Source organism: Siniperca chuatsi, linkage group LG7, assembly GCF_020085105.1.
Source record: "Siniperca chuatsi isolate FFG_IHB_CAS linkage group LG7, ASM2008510v1, whole genome shotgun sequence".
Lineage (NCBI taxonomy): Eukaryota > Metazoa > Chordata > Actinopteri > Centrarchiformes > Sinipercidae > Siniperca > Siniperca chuatsi.
Window position 1 is genome coordinate 18,393,910 of NC_058048.1, and position 17,745 is coordinate 18,411,654.

Here is a 17,745-nt window from a genome sequence, read left to right on the forward strand (position 1 = left end):
CTGCAACACTGGAAATAATTTGTTTTCATCTGACATTCCTTTTCTGTCAAGAAATGAAATACTACTGCAGACTCTGTAGCTGTCAAGTGTGGTATTTAAGACTATAAAAATTTAGCATAGCAGAACACAACATTTTCTTCACCTTCCCCTCAGCAGCTCACATGGATGATAAGTATAAAAGTGTTTAAAGATAACTGCCATAGAGTAGATAATATTCCAAATCTATCAGACAATAAATCTTTGAGGGCATGCGGCCATTAAGGAGCCATTTCGTCTTTTGTTGAGTATGCTCCTCCATATTTCAATGAGATGCATATCTGCCTTTCACACTGTCTGCCTGCTCTGCTATTCTCTATTCAACAGTGACCCATTGCTCCCTGCCATACAATCCTTCACCTTTCTGGGCTTAAAAGTAATTACCACTTTAATTTGCTGTCCGCTTTTGTGCATGCCTGAGTGTATCTGTAGCTGACTGGAGTGCTTGCTGTGTGCATACAGAAAGCAATGATGTGCATGTATTTATATAAATGTGAATAGAACTGAAACAATGAGTTAGCTAGACAGAAAAGGAACTGACAACACTTGATATTTGATAATCGATTCATTGGTAAAGTCTTTTATCAACTGAGAATAAAATTACAAGCTGCTGGTTGCAGCATCTCAAATGTGAGGATTTCCTGGTTTTATCACTTACATATTACTATAAGTCAAATATCTTTGGGTTATGGATTGTTGGCCAGACAATACAACCAATATAAAGACGTGACCTTGGGTTCTAGGAAAATGTGATAGGAATTTCTTATAATTTTCTGACATTTTATAGATCAAACGGTTTGATTAATTAGGAAAGTAATTGTCAGATTTAAGTAAAACTAAATTAATAATTAGCTGAAGCCCCGAAAATTAGTATATAAAGGTTTTATGTGTATGCAATTAGTGTTTGCATATGTGTAGAAATAAAAGGAAGGTTTGTGTGTGTGTGTATGTGTGTGTGTGTGTGTGTGTGTGCTGCATCAGTGCATATGAACATGTGAGTATTTGTGTTTTTTAATGTGTGTGTGTGTGTGCGTTTATGGTTAGCCTCCCATTGGCCCAATTACTCCAGAACCAAACCCCCTCTGCTTCCCTGCTTCCCCCTAAAATCCCTCACCCCTCTCACCTCACAGTCCCAGCGGTGGACCCCACAAACACCCCAACCTTCCACCCCCCACCCCACAGCCCTGCACGGCCAGATTGTCCATCACAATACACCCGACCCCTCATAGGACCTCCACCACCTCCACTGTACCTTCTGCTCCCCACGTCTCCAGAAGTCCCACTAAATCACTCCTAATTTTGCCCCCCCCCCCATATCTCCCCCACCTCACTCTTCCATTCTTCCCCCTCTGCCCTCCCCAGTCCCAGGTGAGCTGACGACACAAGGAGAGCAGAAACACTCTGCGAATATTAATGGTTTGATCTGAATATTAATAAACTATGCATCTTAATGATCTTTAAAAAAAACAAAGAGCCACAGTGAAGCACTATACTGCTGGGATACAAACACACACACACACGCAGAAAGGCCTATGCAAACACATACACATTGAGCTGAACTATCTGTCCTGCACTGTGCAGATTAGTTAAAACAGGGCCTTATCCTCCAACCTGCTGTTAAAATGCTGAGCATCACGTTCAAGACAAATGTGTTGTCTTTTTTTTCCTCTCAGTAAATGAAGACACCTCTCCTTTCCCACGTCCTTCTCCTCTATCTCCTCCTGTTGCTCTCTTCATTTTCTTTTTATCTCCTTCTACTCGTTTAGTTCAGGCAGTGCCCCCCCCACCTCTCACAGTTGCCCCATTTCACCTCCTCCCCTTCTCCTCTTTACCTACTCCCTCCCTCTTCTTTTCCCCCACTATCTCACCCTCTTTCACTCTATCACTTTCTCACTAGATTACCCCATCTCTCCCCCTCTCCCTCTCCCAACCTCACCTACTCGATATTCCAGCCTTGTTCTCCTGCAGTCTCCAGCACAACTTTCTGACCCACTTCCTCTCTCCTCCCTGGCCCCCTGATCAAAGCCTGCAGGACGGCATCGCCTTGGGCAGAGGAGAGGGAGAGCGCGAGATGGGGGGATGAAGGGATCCAAGCTGAGAGAAGAGAGGAAGAGACAGATAGAGAAGGGATAGAGCGGCACAAGAGAGAGGGAACAGAGAGATCACAAGGACGGGAAGAGGAGCCAGGTGCCCTCTCAGCCCAAGGACAAAAGCTCTTCCTGGCTGATCACACACACACACAGCGAGTCCTGTCAGCGCCGTCATTCCTGGTCATGTACGTCATGTGTAAAGATGGCGTTGACATTAATGTGGTATGATAAAAAAATATAATTTTTTTCTGCAGCTCAAACCCCCAAAACAACTCTGATAGCCATTAAAATTCAACAGGATGTTTAATAAATTACACTTTCAGATTACATGTTGTCCCATCTTGTTATTCTGTTTTGCATTCAGGCTTTGTACAGGTGAGCGCACTGCCAATGTGTGTCTGTATCTCAGCAGGTGTCAGTCAGGGTGCAAACTCTTACTATTATTAAGTCATGTTTGTCTTAAAGCCTTATTTTCTTTTAAAAAACATCAACAAGATTTTTTCACTTTGTTTCAGATATTTTCCATAATGATAAGTTGCATTTTTCTTAAGTCTTCTTCCTTGTTTTAAGATACAGACACTCACTTCTAGAAAATTCTTACAAAATAAAATAGAAAAGGACTTGCACTGACCTGTTCTAACAAAATAAGTGTTTCAGGACTCAGTTGTAGACAGAAATGATCTGATAAGATGGAGATTTTTTTTGCAGTGCACAGCCTTCTTCTCTGTGGAGTCGTTATAATTTAAAGAGTCTGCGTCTGGGTTTGGGATGTAAGGTCTGTCCATCCCAGTGGCCGTGTCGGTTGGGCAGTTGGGGCGGGTGGAAAGGATGGAGGAACACCAGCCCATTTGTACCCAGAACGAGGTGGCGTGTACTTTAACATTCCCCGCGCATCCCGACAAAGAGCACTAATTATAAATAAATTAGGGACACGACACGGTGTGCCACAGGGGGACCAGCCAGAGCAGTCACAGAATAGAGAGACTGATAGAGAGAGAAGAGGGTGTGTAAAAGAAACAGAGAGAGGTAGGAGGGAGGGAGAGGAGAAGACAGAGAAGAGCAGACAGGAGAGATTTGGCAATGACATAGAGGAGCAAGTAGGAGAAGAAAGTAGATAAGAAAATAGAGGAATGGAGCACGGGGAGGCCTGGGGATAGAGGAAGTGGAGGGAGGGAGTGTAAGCGAGCGGGTATACAAGGCCTGAATCCTCAAAATATAGCTTGAACATACATCTGCTGCCAAAAAACTGACAAGATTCTCTCTAGATGACAGAGGCAGTGCAATATGTTTGAACAGAGATAGAAAAAGGTGGCAGGGAAATTAACAACCAAAATGAAACAGAGGGAGGCAGCGTCTTAAAAAAATATATACCCAATACAAGATGAACTCTAAGGAAAGAAAACATTATCTGGCCCGTATCTATTAGAAATGGATTCCTGTTATTCTAGAAGTAAATAATACAAATCTGATTAAGTAAATACTATACAATAATCATAAGGTGGCGATATCTACCAGAGTGTTCTACACACACTAGTAGTCAACACTCCCTACCTGTCACTCAAGCTTATCTGAGATGACTTGTCAACCAAGCAAGTGCATGTCAAGAGACTGCCGTGTGTGTGGGTGTATGTGTGTGTGTGTATATGTGTGTGTGTGTGTGGAGGAAAGAGAGATCTGTTTCTGTTTCTTTGTGCCCGTGTGCACACACAGTTTTGTGTGTCTGCGAGCGCACACATGCTCTTACTGCCTGTGTTTGTTTGTTGTGTGTGTTCTGCGTAAGTGTGCATGCATGTGTGCGTGTGCGCAGGGAGAGAAACCTCGCCACTATCTAAATGGATCACACTTCAGAGTGTGCCGCCATTTCTCAGAAGCTGCCATCTCCGTGTAGACAGACAGACAAACTGTGTGTGTGTGTGTGTGTGTGGGGGGCTCAGCCGGCTTGCTCCACTCAAGGTTACGTCCTGACTGAAGTTAAGAACTGATGACTGTCGCCACAGCTGGAAAATGTGGCGGAGTTCAAGAGGAAAAATAACCATCGTCTTTGCATTTCTCGGTGTGATGTGATATGAATGTCTTAAATGATGGAAGTTAACAAGCTGCCTGTACGATGAAGCCAGGAGACAGTTATCGTCCCCGAACAACTGCTTTGTGTCTCTCTTTTGGGCTGGGGGTCAGAGGTTAGCCAACTGTGACACAGACAGAGAAAGGTCGACTGACTGACCTGAGGTTGCCCCCCTGACATGTCGACCCCCCACTGACACCGCAGTAGCCATGGCTACTGAGCTGCAGACAAACATGATGTCAGTATAAGACTTAGGGGGGGAGGTGCAGGAAAGGTCAAATAATAACTCATCTAAGATTCCCCTCATCACACATACACACATTCATTCATTAAAATCATTATTTTCCAATGTGAACGCGCTTACTGCGCCCGATTTTGCAGAACCAACATGCACGGCAGATCTGCAAAGCAAATAATATAAAAGCATCGGGGTCTCCATTATCAAAGTCCATGCTTGTATTTATAGTCTCTAAACTTTCAGCACAGAGGAGAGTTAAAGAAGAAGAAAGGTAAAGAAGGGAGGGAAGACAAGAGAGGAGCAGCTTGTTGCATTAGCATTCCACCAGCAGAGAGGCTGTCTGTTTGCCTCTGGCAGCAGCCGAGAGAGGGGGACACTCTCTGCATCCTCACACAGCTCGTCTATCTCTCCCTCTGTCACTGTCTATCTCTCACTCTGTCTGTCTCTGCCTGTCTCTCTCTCCCTGAGTCTGTCTGTTACATTTCTCCCTCCACTCTGCCACTGCCTGTCACAGTTTTTCTCCACTGTGTACAATTTTCTCTGCAGTCTTCTTGTATCTTCTTATCACTCTATCTCAGACTGTCATCTTTCTGTTTATCTTTCTCTCCACTAATTTCTATTTTGCCCCCTTTTTCTTCACCTTATTTTCATTCGAGACCTCATATGCCCCCTCCCAGTTTCCCCTAGAAATTATACTGTTCACTTCTGAGAAAACCTAACTGCTCGAGCCATGACAGCCAGAAGTCAGTTGTGAAGCTACAAACTGTATCACTATGTTGGCAGGTATGTGTGTGCACTTGAAACTTATAAGCTTTTCTTGAGTAACATAACAGATTTATCTATCAATAATGGTAAACAGTTAATAAATACATATTCACACATGCACAAACAAGCATTTTGTACTTTGCTGCTATCAAACACACACTCCTACAACATGTTTGCACAGTTTCACAATTACTTTCTGTTATAATCGACTCATTAGATCATTCCATTAAAATGGTAAATGTTTTATAGACAAAATGTGAGAGTTAATCTGAATTTAAAATTAAATTCTATGACAATGTCGTTGAGTCACACGCGTAAATACAGTCATACAGGGCAGTGTTGCAGGATGTCAATTAAGTGCAAAGGCAAACTCCCTCTTTGTTGCCATGGTGATTTTAATAAACACAAGCCTTGACCATTGCACGCGTGCAGATACATAAAAAGCAATTCATTAAATATTATCATGTTCATTTTCAATTATTCATTGAATGTATTAAAGAATGCATTTTTGCATTAATTATTAAATGTAATTCCTTCTATAAATGAATACAAGAAAGAAAATGGAAGAGCGCAGCCAAACTAAAACATGAAATTCCTTCTTTTTCTCTGACTGTACAACGGTCTGCAGAAAAAAAGATGTTCATTTACTACCTTATCTTTATTAGAAGATGACAAAGGACAAATGAACTGTGTGGTCTAAAAAGCAGCAGGACAGTGACTACATTGTTCTGTACTCAGAATTGGATTTGAAATGAGGATCAAGTGTTGACCTTCAGCTTTTAGCTTTCAAGGGTGTTTGAGGGTGTTTACGTCCATATTGGATGAACGGTCTGGGAATTGTAACCATTTTAATACATAGGACAATACAGCAGGATTATAAATATACAATGATTATAAATATACAGACCAAGCAACCAAGGAGTTTTTTGGGAAAACAGTGGAACATTATTGACTTGCCCAGTTAGTCACCTGACTTTAATCCGACTGATTATGTGCTTCACTTGAAGACTAGACAGAAAGCAGAAAGCCCTGAAACAAACATGAAGTGAAGCTGTTTACAGTACAGATCTGGTAGAGCATCACCAGGGATGATACCAAGTGTCTGATGAGGTCTATGGGTTGTTATTGACTGCAAAGGCTTGGATGCCAAATATTAATATGATGATTTAATTTATATATACTGTATTTTACTGAATGTATAATTACTTCTGTCCCCTATTCAGCAACTATATATAAAAAGGGCTACAGTTGTTACACTATTCATCTGATATGAATGTAAACACTCAAATTAAGGTTGAAAGCAGCGTTAATCAGATAGTAATTGTTTCATTTAAAATCCAATTTGCTTGATTAAGCAAGTAACTAAGTTTAATACAGCACCTTTGTTAAACAGATGTCACAAGGTGCTTCACAATGATAGACAAAAGTGATAGACATAGGACCCAGACACAGTATATGAATGAAAATATAAACAAATAAAAAAAACAGTACAGAGCCAAAACAACAACAATGTGTGACTGTCCTACTACGTACAGACTGCACTGTTTGTACAGGTGTGTGCACCCATTTGACTTGAATTGTCAAGAGAGGAAAAGTGCTTTTCGACTTGTCAAGATCTAGTCTGTCTTCTCTGCCATGAAAGAAGTCAAACATTTAGAGAATTCAACTTTTGTCAGCGTTTTCTACCTGCATGCATGAAAGGTGGTGCCTTGTGAATATCCAACACAGTTTACTGCCAGTCTCTTCCTGAAAACAATGAACATTAGTGTTGCTATCAACCACATACCTCAACAAAGTGAATGCAGCTTAAAACATATTCAGACATGAATGCAAAAAACCCTTAATAAAAACATTCAGTCACGATAGATCAAAATTACCATATCAGTACGATTAGTACTCGCCATAATACTCTAATGATTACTCTGCTTTATCAAATTTAATTAGATTATAAAGGCTTAGCCTCCAAATAGCTGTGGGTAAGTAAATCATGTGCCGTTCAGCAGCCAAGCTAAAGCCAAGCCAACTCTGTGCTGCAGCCACAGAGACAAAATGCATTCAAACAAATTAATAGTCCATTAAATAAAAGCAAAACTCTGCCGGCTAATAGTGCCTTAAAAGCATATTAGCATTAGAACAGAACAGACACTCATTTGTCTCGCAAGAGAGTGTTTTAGCAGTGAGAAACTCAGGGATGAGTTAGCAGCCTCGTGATTCTTTCTTTACATACATGTGACATCTGGTGGAGGTCTTCATCCCTATAGTGCTGTGAGTGATGGTTCGACCTAACCCTGACATGATCAATTCTTTCTTTCTTTTTTCTTTCTTTCTTTTTTCTACATTGTCACCGAAACTCATCCTTCTCATTTAAAAGGTACTGTATCTCCCTTGTCTCAATTAATCTCACTCTCTTCCTCTGTTTGCCCTTCCGCTTTTCCACTCCCCGCATCCCTGCATCCATCTTGTTCCTGCCCTCCCCCTTCCCTGAGGCCCAGCCACCACTCTGGTATTCCCAAAGTCATCTGCAATCAGACATCTTCAATGGATTAATTACACTGTCCTCACACAGCTTGATTGAGCATCTAACATCTACACCCCACCTCCTCAGACCCCAGTGCTCCTTCCTCACCTCCACCCACTTACAGACCTCGAATGCTTTCTTTTCACCCACTTTTCACCTCTCTTTCATGCTTCCTCTCCTTCCTCCTTTCCTTTCTTTTTTTATCTCTTCTCCTCTAAACCTCTACCTTCACCTCCAGACCCCACGCCAACCTCCTGTTCTCTAAAATGGCCACAGCGGTCATCCCCCTCTTCTCTGGGCTAGGCAGTCTTGCTAATTGGACATCGATTGGCAGGGCCCTCTCCGTGGTCTCTCCTGAATATCGGGATCACGCTAAGTGAAGAATTAACTTAGCTGAGACTTGAACCTGGAAAAAGGAAGAGGGAGAAATGCAAAGACAGACAAAATGCTTCAGCTTAAAGAAATACAATAACATACACACGGGGGTGCATCCAGGCGCATGCATGGGCGCTCATGTACAAAACGGGAAAAACATGTGCAAGGAATCAGAGCTCCTTTAAAGATAAATAGGTATAGACATTTTGCCACATGGTAGGAATCACAAAATGTTACATTGCTCATTATTATGTGATTTAGAGTAACTTTAATCAGTGGAGCTCCCATTAACTTCCTTATCAAAACCTAAAAAAAGAGCAGGGGGAAAATTAAACTAACTTCTCCAGAGGAACAGTTCAACTACCAGCCTATCTTTACTTATGTTTAGCACACAAATACACACAGTCTCTTTTTCACGCCTCCCTCTAACACACACATCCACTACACATCAATCATGGATCCTAGACCATAACCCCAAAAGCAGAGTGCTGCTTTGAGTCATTCTAAAATCATGATGGATGACAACTTCCCAAAGCAATCCCTTTGCGTGCCAGCATCATTTAACTAAAGGCATCAACCTGCCCCAGCCAATACCGCTCCTCTGTTTCCCCGGCCTGAGAGCGCTGGACTCGCTGTTCAAACCGCTGACATGATTCTGAAAAAAATCCTCCTGAGGAGACATATGAAGGCTGCCACAGGAAGAATGAGCTTCACCCAAGTTTCTGATCATGAATCTGTATTGTTTTCCCCCTCTTTCGTGAGTGGTAAAGACGACGAGAGCTGAGATTGTGAGGAGGTTAAGCTGACCTCAGGCTCACGCTTTGGAGCTGGCTTACCCTGGAGTGCGAGATGACAAAACATTTAGCCCGATCTCACTTGCAGCTCACTGACAGGCTGAAACAAAAGAACAGCCTCGGAGGAATTTAAAATCATTGAATGAATGTCAATTAATTTCACAGGACAGAGTTGAATTGATTAGAATATAAAACAATCTTTCTTGAAAGCAAAAGGGAATTGATGTCCAAGGCCTTCAAACAACGGGACTGGGAAGACAGAAAAACGACAAAATGAAAGAAAGACGGCTGATTTTGTGTGTACGTGCGTTCGCTTAAGAGTGTATGTGCCCAGGTGCATGTGTGAGTGTGTTTGTGAGTGTTTGAACTCAGCAGTTGTGTTGCACGCTTGGCTGGCGGGGTGTGTGTAAAGTAATTAACATGATAGCCTCCCTCTCAGCCTGATAGCCTGTTCCCTGCAGCGAGGTCGTTCAACAGACACCAACAGACACCTGAGTTGCGTCTTAGACACAACCCTGGAACGCATCTCTAATGCAAACACACACACACACACACACACACACACACAAACGTGTTCAACCCACATATGCCTGGTACCAACAAACACTGGGAACATACAGCTATCAGCAGAAATGACATGGTACATGTATACCTGTCAGCAGCATATTGCATGATAGCTGACAAACAGTGTATTCAAAAAACTGACATTTATTAATTCACCTTGACAATCATACAGACAAAATGCTAAATATATATTTAAGAGACAATGTGGAAGCAAGAAATAGAGATCATATCTCCACCAAGGCTTCACAAAATGTTTAATATAAATAAATATAAATATTAAATATAAATATTTTATTTAAAAACAGAAAATGTGAAGATGTTTTTAATGCGCATCTGGATCTGTGCAAAATGAGACATTCTGATTTATGTCTTCTCTTACATGCAGCTATAGTTCATATTTTTTTAATAACAATGCATCAAATGACAATGTGAAAACAACATGACAATGTGAAAGGGGTCACTCCTAGTGATGAGCCTACAGAGAATTATCACCTGATTCTGCAGCTCCCCTTGGCTTTACGGAGCTTTATAGAGAGTTTCAGCTCATTGTTTAGCTGTCCGGCCCACAACTTTACTGTTTTGGTTCACTCTCACCGCTGTCATAGCGTCGTTTTTGGCTGCAGCAGGCAGCTGTTTTCAGTGACAAAGCTCAAAAAAGCACAGTTAGCAACTATCTGGTGAACGTTTAGCAGCTATAAAGCCAGCTATTTCCCTCAGGAATTGGTAGAGACCCAAAACAGAGCTAAAAGGGAGTGGATTGGACTTACATTCATCAGGTGGCCAGAAACACGACTCCAAATGATGGCGTTGCTCCGTAACTGCAGACTCATGACCAGTGTCATGACTTATGGCCAATTCAAAATATAATTTCCTGTAGCGCCACCTATAGATTTTGCAGGATTGCTTGGAGTTGAGATGTTCACATTTGATCTAAATGTGGTTGGAATTGCACGATGCGTTCAAGACTTATGGCAGTTAAGTTATCGTAGGCCATGTCTACAAGAATTTGGCCATAAAGTAAATATGACATCAAAAAAACAACAACAAATGAATAACTTTTTTGGCATTATCCAAATATATATTATTTAAGATTGGATGAAATGTGTAGGAGTGTACTGAAACATTTTTCTTGAACCAAGGAATGCAGGAATTTTGCTTGTTCGCTACATGGTTCTATGGAGCCCCCCTGGGGTCAGCTGAGAAAAAGTGTAATGTGTAAATCTGTACTCTTAGTTTACAAATCTGTGCACACGGTTTATAAACCGTGCTCTCGGATTCATAATACGTGCCCACGGATTTGCAAACGATACTTTCTTCAGAGAACAAGGAATGGAGCATTTCAACCGCAACCGCATCCGATTTCCAGTTTCCAGTTTATTTCATTTATATAGCACTTTAAAAAGCAGGTTTTGCACTAAAGTGCTTCACAAATACAGACATATATGTACACACTTACAATCATAAAGGCATATATGTGCATAACAGATGTGGAAATAAAGCAAGATTAAAATCTGCCATGTAAATCCAATTTATCTAGATTTAAGGGTAGATTTAATGCTGTATTGTGTTTTGCATTGGACGTTTCACAGCTTTCATTGTGTAATATTGTTTTTATCGCCGTCGAAATGTTCCATTCTTTGTTCTCTGAAGAAAGAGGTCGGCATGGATTATACATCCGAGAGCACGGTTTATAAACGATGCGCACAGGATTCATAAACCAAGAGTACAGATTCACACATGGTTCTTTTTTTTCTCAGCTGACCCCAGGGGGGCTCCGTATGGTTCTGTAGTCATGCGTTAAAAGCTAAAGTGTTTATAAATGGCCACATAGTGGAGCTATCTACACCAAAAAACAATAAAACCTTTTTTGGACTATAGTCTACCTACCTAGTCTTTCTACCAATGTCATCGAAATCTGTAAAGCAGATTTTTAATAATGCTAAACTAAAAAACAAACAAACATAAGGGGATGAAAATCATGGTGGAGGTAACAAGACATCCCATATGACCAGTGGTGGCCAGCACAATGCTGACAATATCCTTCCCCTTTGGCTTGGCACAGACCCCGAAACACCCCCTTCAGCCCCACACAGCCCTCATTTGCTAAAGGATTAGAGTGAGGGCACTGGGGTCAAAGCGAGGCCACCACCAGAGACCCAAAAAAGAAGAAATGCATGCACACCAGGGACCACAGAGCCACGAATACACACTCAAACACACACACACACACACACACACACACACACACACACACACACACACATTAGCATTGTGTAAACTCTGCACACATGACACTGCTTTAAAGCACACAGTCTGAGGAGCATAACAGCATTATGTATTCACATACTGTAGGTGTGTAGGCAGGACCCTCATCCCCGGACACGTACTGAAACAGAGACACAAATTTGCATGAGCATGTGCAGAACTAAATAAATTGACCTTAACTCTCTAACTCAAAAAACACTACTACATATTTGTGCGACTTTAAAAAACCAGGGTCAAATAAAACTATAGAGAGAGGAAAGCTGTTGATAAATCATAGCAACTCTAAGGCGGCATGAAGCACACCTTTGAAAGAAGTCTAAGTGAGAGAGAAAGACAGGAGGGAGAGTAAGCAAGAGAAGAAAAGTGATTGTCAGGGAGAGAAGAAACATCACTCTGAAAACTTCTAAAGAAGGCCCTGCTCTGGGTTTTAAATGCTCTCCTCCCTCTATCACTCCGTCTCTCTTCCCACTTTCCTCTCATCCCTTTCATGAATTAAAAGCACGGCCGGTCTGTGGGGAGAAGCATAGTTAATTCCGATCAGATCTCCTCCTCCCCCCTCTCCACCTACCCCAACCCTCCTCCTCTCCTCCCTGGGCGACGGTTGCCGTGCAGTCTGACAGACGGAGATGGGATCTGACAGTAAACAGGCGTGTGGATGCCCGGCGCGTGATTGACACGTAGGCAGGTCGGCGGGGGCCCGCCCCCCTCCTAATCCTGCCCTGTCAGCTCTAATTGGGGAGGTGGGGCTCTATGTCACCAAGGTGACTGATTGACAGGACCCCAGCTTTGCATAGATATGAGGGAAAGGTGGCGAGGTTCACGCATGGCATAACACTGTTAACACTACTATACTGCTAATAGAGATATGTGTGTGTGCGTGTGTGGTTGCTGTGTGCTCATGCACATTCACAGACACCCAGATGCAGGTGAACACACTCCAGAACATGGCTGAGCACAAATAAACCCACAACAATAACCATGAACAAAATCGACATGCATACAGGATGTCTGAATGTAGAGTGCATCTACAAACACACACACACACACACACACACACACACAATCTCTTGACATGCTGTGATGAAAAGCAGAGGTTGTAAATGCTCCAAGTGCTGAGATACGGGACACAGGGAGGAGCAACTTAGAGGTCTTCACCATGTCGAGGCCAATGAACGACATGGCAGAGGTTAGACACTATGCTATAACACTTCAACCTGTGGACACGCAAACGTATGTGCTAATGTGTTGGGGTAATGCCTTTTGGGCGCATTTGATGTTCTAAATGGCAGTGGTTCCCATCTAAAGTGTCACATTATGATTAACAACATAAAAAAGAAGAAACAAGACCTGCTAGCGGCTCAGTGAGGCTGTACTAAATGCTAATGTCAGCATGCTAACATGCTCACAATGACAATTTTAACATGCTGAAGATTAGCAGGTATAATGTTTACCCTGTTCACCATCTTACTTTAGCGTGTAAGCATGTTAACATTTTCTAATTAGCACCAAACACAAAATACAGCTGAGGTTGATGGGAATGTCAGTTTTTCAGGTATATAGTCATAAACCAAATTATTGGTCAAAACATTTTGACCTGATGATGGTGCAAGAAAATTAGGGGATCACCAAAGTGATTACATTTCATCCTGAGGGGAACGTCAATGTGTGTTATAATGGCAATTCATCCAATAGTTGTTGAGACATTTAACTCAAAACCACAAATGTCAACCTCATGGTGGCACTAGAGGAAAAGTCAGGGGATCACCAAAGTCTTTAATATTAATCCTCTGCGCACCATGAATGTCTGCACAAAACAGCAATCAAAGACGTGGACTGACCAACTGACAGACCGACATTACATAATACTTTCAGTTACCAATTTATGAGTTAAAACTAATGCAGACTAATACAACAGCTCTGCAATAATCCTACTTTCATGAAGGGTTTAATGTTTTAATGTTGATTCAACTTTATGATCATTTTGGAGGCTGTAATTTGTGGTGTTGTTGAATTGTATAGTTACTGTATACTGAGAGGTGATTTGAATATATTGTTCATCCCATGTGTTTTATAGCACACTGTCTCACTGTCCACCCTATTTAAATCAAAGAGGGAAGACTAAATATAGGGTAGCTAAGTTTACCTAATAAAATGGCAATACTAGAGTGTATTTCCGCTACTCAAAATTCAGTTCTTCAGTTCTTCTTTTTTTTTTTTACTTTGCTTTTGTCTTTTGAAATTCTGGACAGTTTTACATCCTCAGGCCTCTAAAAAGTATTAAAAAAGGAAAAATCACTCTGGTTAAGCTGCTCACAATCTCACAGACATGCACAAACTATGATGAGGGGTCGCATGTAACCACTGCTTGCTTCATTAAAAGGGGTTATAAACCAAAAAGGTTGGGAACTACCACTACCAGACACTGTCAAAGTATGTGCTCCAAAGCATCTGAATTTGTATGGCTAACTATAAATTGTTAATTGTAATACAGCATAGCTCATATCCTTGTGTATGAATTTATTTTAGTGATAGTGTGTGACTGCATGTGTGCACGTGCGTGTGCATGTGTGTGTTTTGATTGACAGCTGCCACTGACCTGTGCCAGTCAGAGTGCCATGCTGCAGGGCGGTGGGGTCGATCGCTACGGAGACGACCTTCGCCCTCATCTGCATCCCGCCTTCATTAGCAGAGCCAGGCAAGGAGAATAACAACCCAATAAATTAATAAAGAGAAAGAGGGAGAGAGGAGAGAAGGAGGGGAAGGAGGGAGGGAGCGGACAAGAGGAGAGCAGGCAGAGCAAGGGTAAAATGGGAAGAGAGAGTGAATGAAGGAAGGAAGCAGGCATGAGGAAAGGGCAGGGATAGAGAGGTATGAGAGGAAAGAGCGACGCACTGAAGTATAGAGAGCTGGGAGTGAGGAGATGGAGGGAAAAGCTGCAAAAATAGAGTGTGTGTATGTGTGTGAAGGCTAAGGGTGTGCAGTCAGCTCAGGTAGAAAAAAGGATAATGAATGAAAAGTATAGAGGCTGAAGAAGATAGGCAGAAAGAGTAAAAGGTACATAAGTATTGAATTTATCCCTAGCAATAAAATCCAAATGCAAATAAAAGATGCATCCGTATATAGTGATGACGCACCGAACCACAAATCAACCGCATTTGTAAATTTACCCAAGAACGACTGGAAACAGATTTTGCCAAAAATATCTCTGGGGCTGATTTAGAAATGTGGCTCTGAGCCCTGTTTAAACAGAGTATTGATACATTACCATCTGTACTGGCTCTTAAATGCCAGTATAGACAGAGATGCTCTAACTGGTCCACAGAGCAGCATTTTGACAGGGCCAAATGTTCCAGATTTCCCCCCTCTCATTCATTATTGGGGTGAACTTAGCATGCCAGCCACACAGCAAATGTGTTAATAAAGTATGAAGTTTAATCATCTACTATTGTACTGGATACATAGCCTTGCTGGTCTTGTTCACAAGCAGAGAGAGAGGAAAATACCTCTTGAATACCTCTAGACTTGCAGTAAAACACACAGCAGATTCCAGGGGAAGCTTGCTGCGTAAATAAATTATGAACAAGTATGTTACACGGGATAGACTGTTGGTTGGGAGCTTTCCCAGGAGGACTCTAGTAATGATGCTTTCTCATCTTCCAGCAGAGTTGTATAGCATACACCACCTTCCATTACTCCATCTTTATCAGCATGATGGATGGAAATACGGCCTATCTTTACACCAGGATATCTGTGTTTTAGATTTCTCAGAGGGTAGCTGTTTTCAACAACAAACTGTATATTTCAAACTTATCTAGTGTTCTACATAGTAAATCAGTGGTTCCCAACCTTTTTTTGTCTGAATCCCACAGCCCTATCAGGTGAGCTCAAGTACTCCTTCTGTCACAATGTCCACTCTAGTCTTGTTGAGGCTCATTCTTCCTCTCTGTCCTTCCCTTCAGTCACCTCTCTCTTCCCCCATTCCCATGCAGTTTCTTGCCATCATTTCCATTCTACTCTCATCCACCAGAAGCCCTCAGACTACGCACTCTTAATCACAACATGTGTAATTTTTCAGATTAGTTGAGCTACTCTGCAACCTTTCCAAGTACCCCCTGGCAACTGCAGAAGTCCCACCTGGGGTAAAAGTACCCCTGGATGGTAGAGGGATACAATGGCAAAGAGATGTAGACCAGTTTTATAACTGCAAATTGTGTTGACTGTATAGATAGCTCAGTTTGAAACATTGAGAAATGTTAATCAAGCCAATCACAGGCAAATCTAACTGAATTTGGAGAGGCAGCACCAGCGCTCTCAAGAGCAACGTGCAGCCTGCTATAACCACCTAATAGCACACATCACATCAACAAGACCCATCTGTTAAGAAAAGGCGCAGGTAATGTGCCTGACCCTATTTTCTGTCTCTCTAACTGAGAACTGCTGGCGGTTCAGGGTCGAGGAGTGTGAGTGCCGGAGAGCGGGGCCTGCTGTGCTGGGGAGGAAATTCTCAGGGCGATCGATGCGGAGGATTAGGGCCGGCTTTGGGGCTCAGAGGCCTGGATCTGAGCAGTATTCTCACTGGGGCCCCTGGGAGAGCTGGAGGGGATAGAAGAGGAAGGCCAGGGGAGAGAGGAGAGAGGGCTAACCTGGAACTGTCAGGAGGCTGAGAGAGGGTTGGCCAGGCTGGGAATAGAAGAGCAGTCATGGTCCCACTTGACATTATGAATGGCGCTGAAACTCTGCCACCCACTCAGATAAACACACACTGGCCAGTCCTATTGGATAAGATAAAGAGGTGGGAAGAGGAGATTAAATGTAACAAAACAGAGAAAACAGATAAAGTTGGTTATTTTGTCTTCTTACACTTCATCTTTTAATTTTCTTCGGGCCAAATCGGTAGTTGTCTTCTAACTTGATGAGTGCAGCACACAACAAAAGACTCCCTCCGTCTGTGTGTCTGCCTCTGATGCTCATGATTGGTCAGCCCATTCGCCAGCTCGCCACTCTCCCCCGGGTACAGACGGTTGGATCCATGATTCATTTTGCAATAAGGAAAAAAAGGAGAGACCGCATGTGAGAGAAGAAACAGCCAAGACCACTGGGAAATTATACGGTGGAGCGGCGTGGTGGATCTGGAATTAAACGGCATAATTAATCAAGCAAAAAAACAAGCACGTTGCTCATACATTTATTATTTGCATGTTTTCCACTTCAGGAGATGTAATCAGCGGATATATATACGTTGGGGCCCCTGATCCATGTCCCGGGGACCTGGAGGCCGAGTGCCCATTTCGACCACTGACCCTAAAAGCGTAAAGTGGGATCAGTCCTGCTCAACACTTGATTTTATTCTCACTGACTATCATCTCCACACAATGCCCTCTGCCTCCAAAGTAATCTCCTCAACAAGCAGAACAAGTCCCACAGAATCATGTTGTTGTCTGCCAGTCCTTTAAATTAGGGTGTCTGCAAAATTGGGTTCACAACTCTGGGCTCTCTGTGGAGTTGTTCTGCATTATGCAGTGTGTGCACTTGACCCGATGAAGAACAACTAGCCAGTTTTAGAAAGATAGCGTGGAAATATCACAGCAATATGATCACATAGCAGTAAGGAGCTGACAAAACCATGTAAACACCTAAAAAAACAACAACTTTAAAATGAGTAAATCACCATTGCAAACACAGCCACAAAGGGCACATTAGGTTGCATGCCAATTAGCAGCACTTGCTAAACCCCTGTACACTACTGTATGACCATCATACTGTATCCTTATGACAGCTGTTCCTCTTTTTGAATTTAGTTTTTCTGATTTTGGATTGATTTTCAAAACCACTCCCCGCTAAATCAAGTTGCTATTTCTTTAACGATGCACCTGCAAGTTGGGCACAGATGATTTGGCTTATTTGAAGCTCTGTTAGTTGTCCTGTGTTGCTTTAAAAACTCAATTATCAAAACACTGATTGCCAGGTCTGTTCTGTACAGTCTTGTTTTGCAGCTGACAAATACTAGTGATTGGCATGCAACCTAATATGACCTGATA

At 42.3% G+C, this 17,745-nt stretch overlaps 1 long non-coding RNA gene across 1 annotated transcript; it reads right to left on the bottom strand.

Annotated features, from left to right (window-relative positions):
• Positions 1 to 5,770: 5,770 nt before the first annotated feature.
• LOC122878980 lies at positions 5,771 to 17,548 on the bottom strand. The gene is made up of 3 exons (XR_006378600.1): positions 16,568 to 17,548; positions 16,351 to 16,479; positions 5,771 to 8,115 (listed from the first exon to the last, which is right to left on the bottom strand). It is a non-coding gene; the product is annotated as an uncharacterized LOC122878980 (long non-coding RNA).
• Between the last annotated feature and the right edge of the window lie 197 nt (positions 17,549 to 17,745).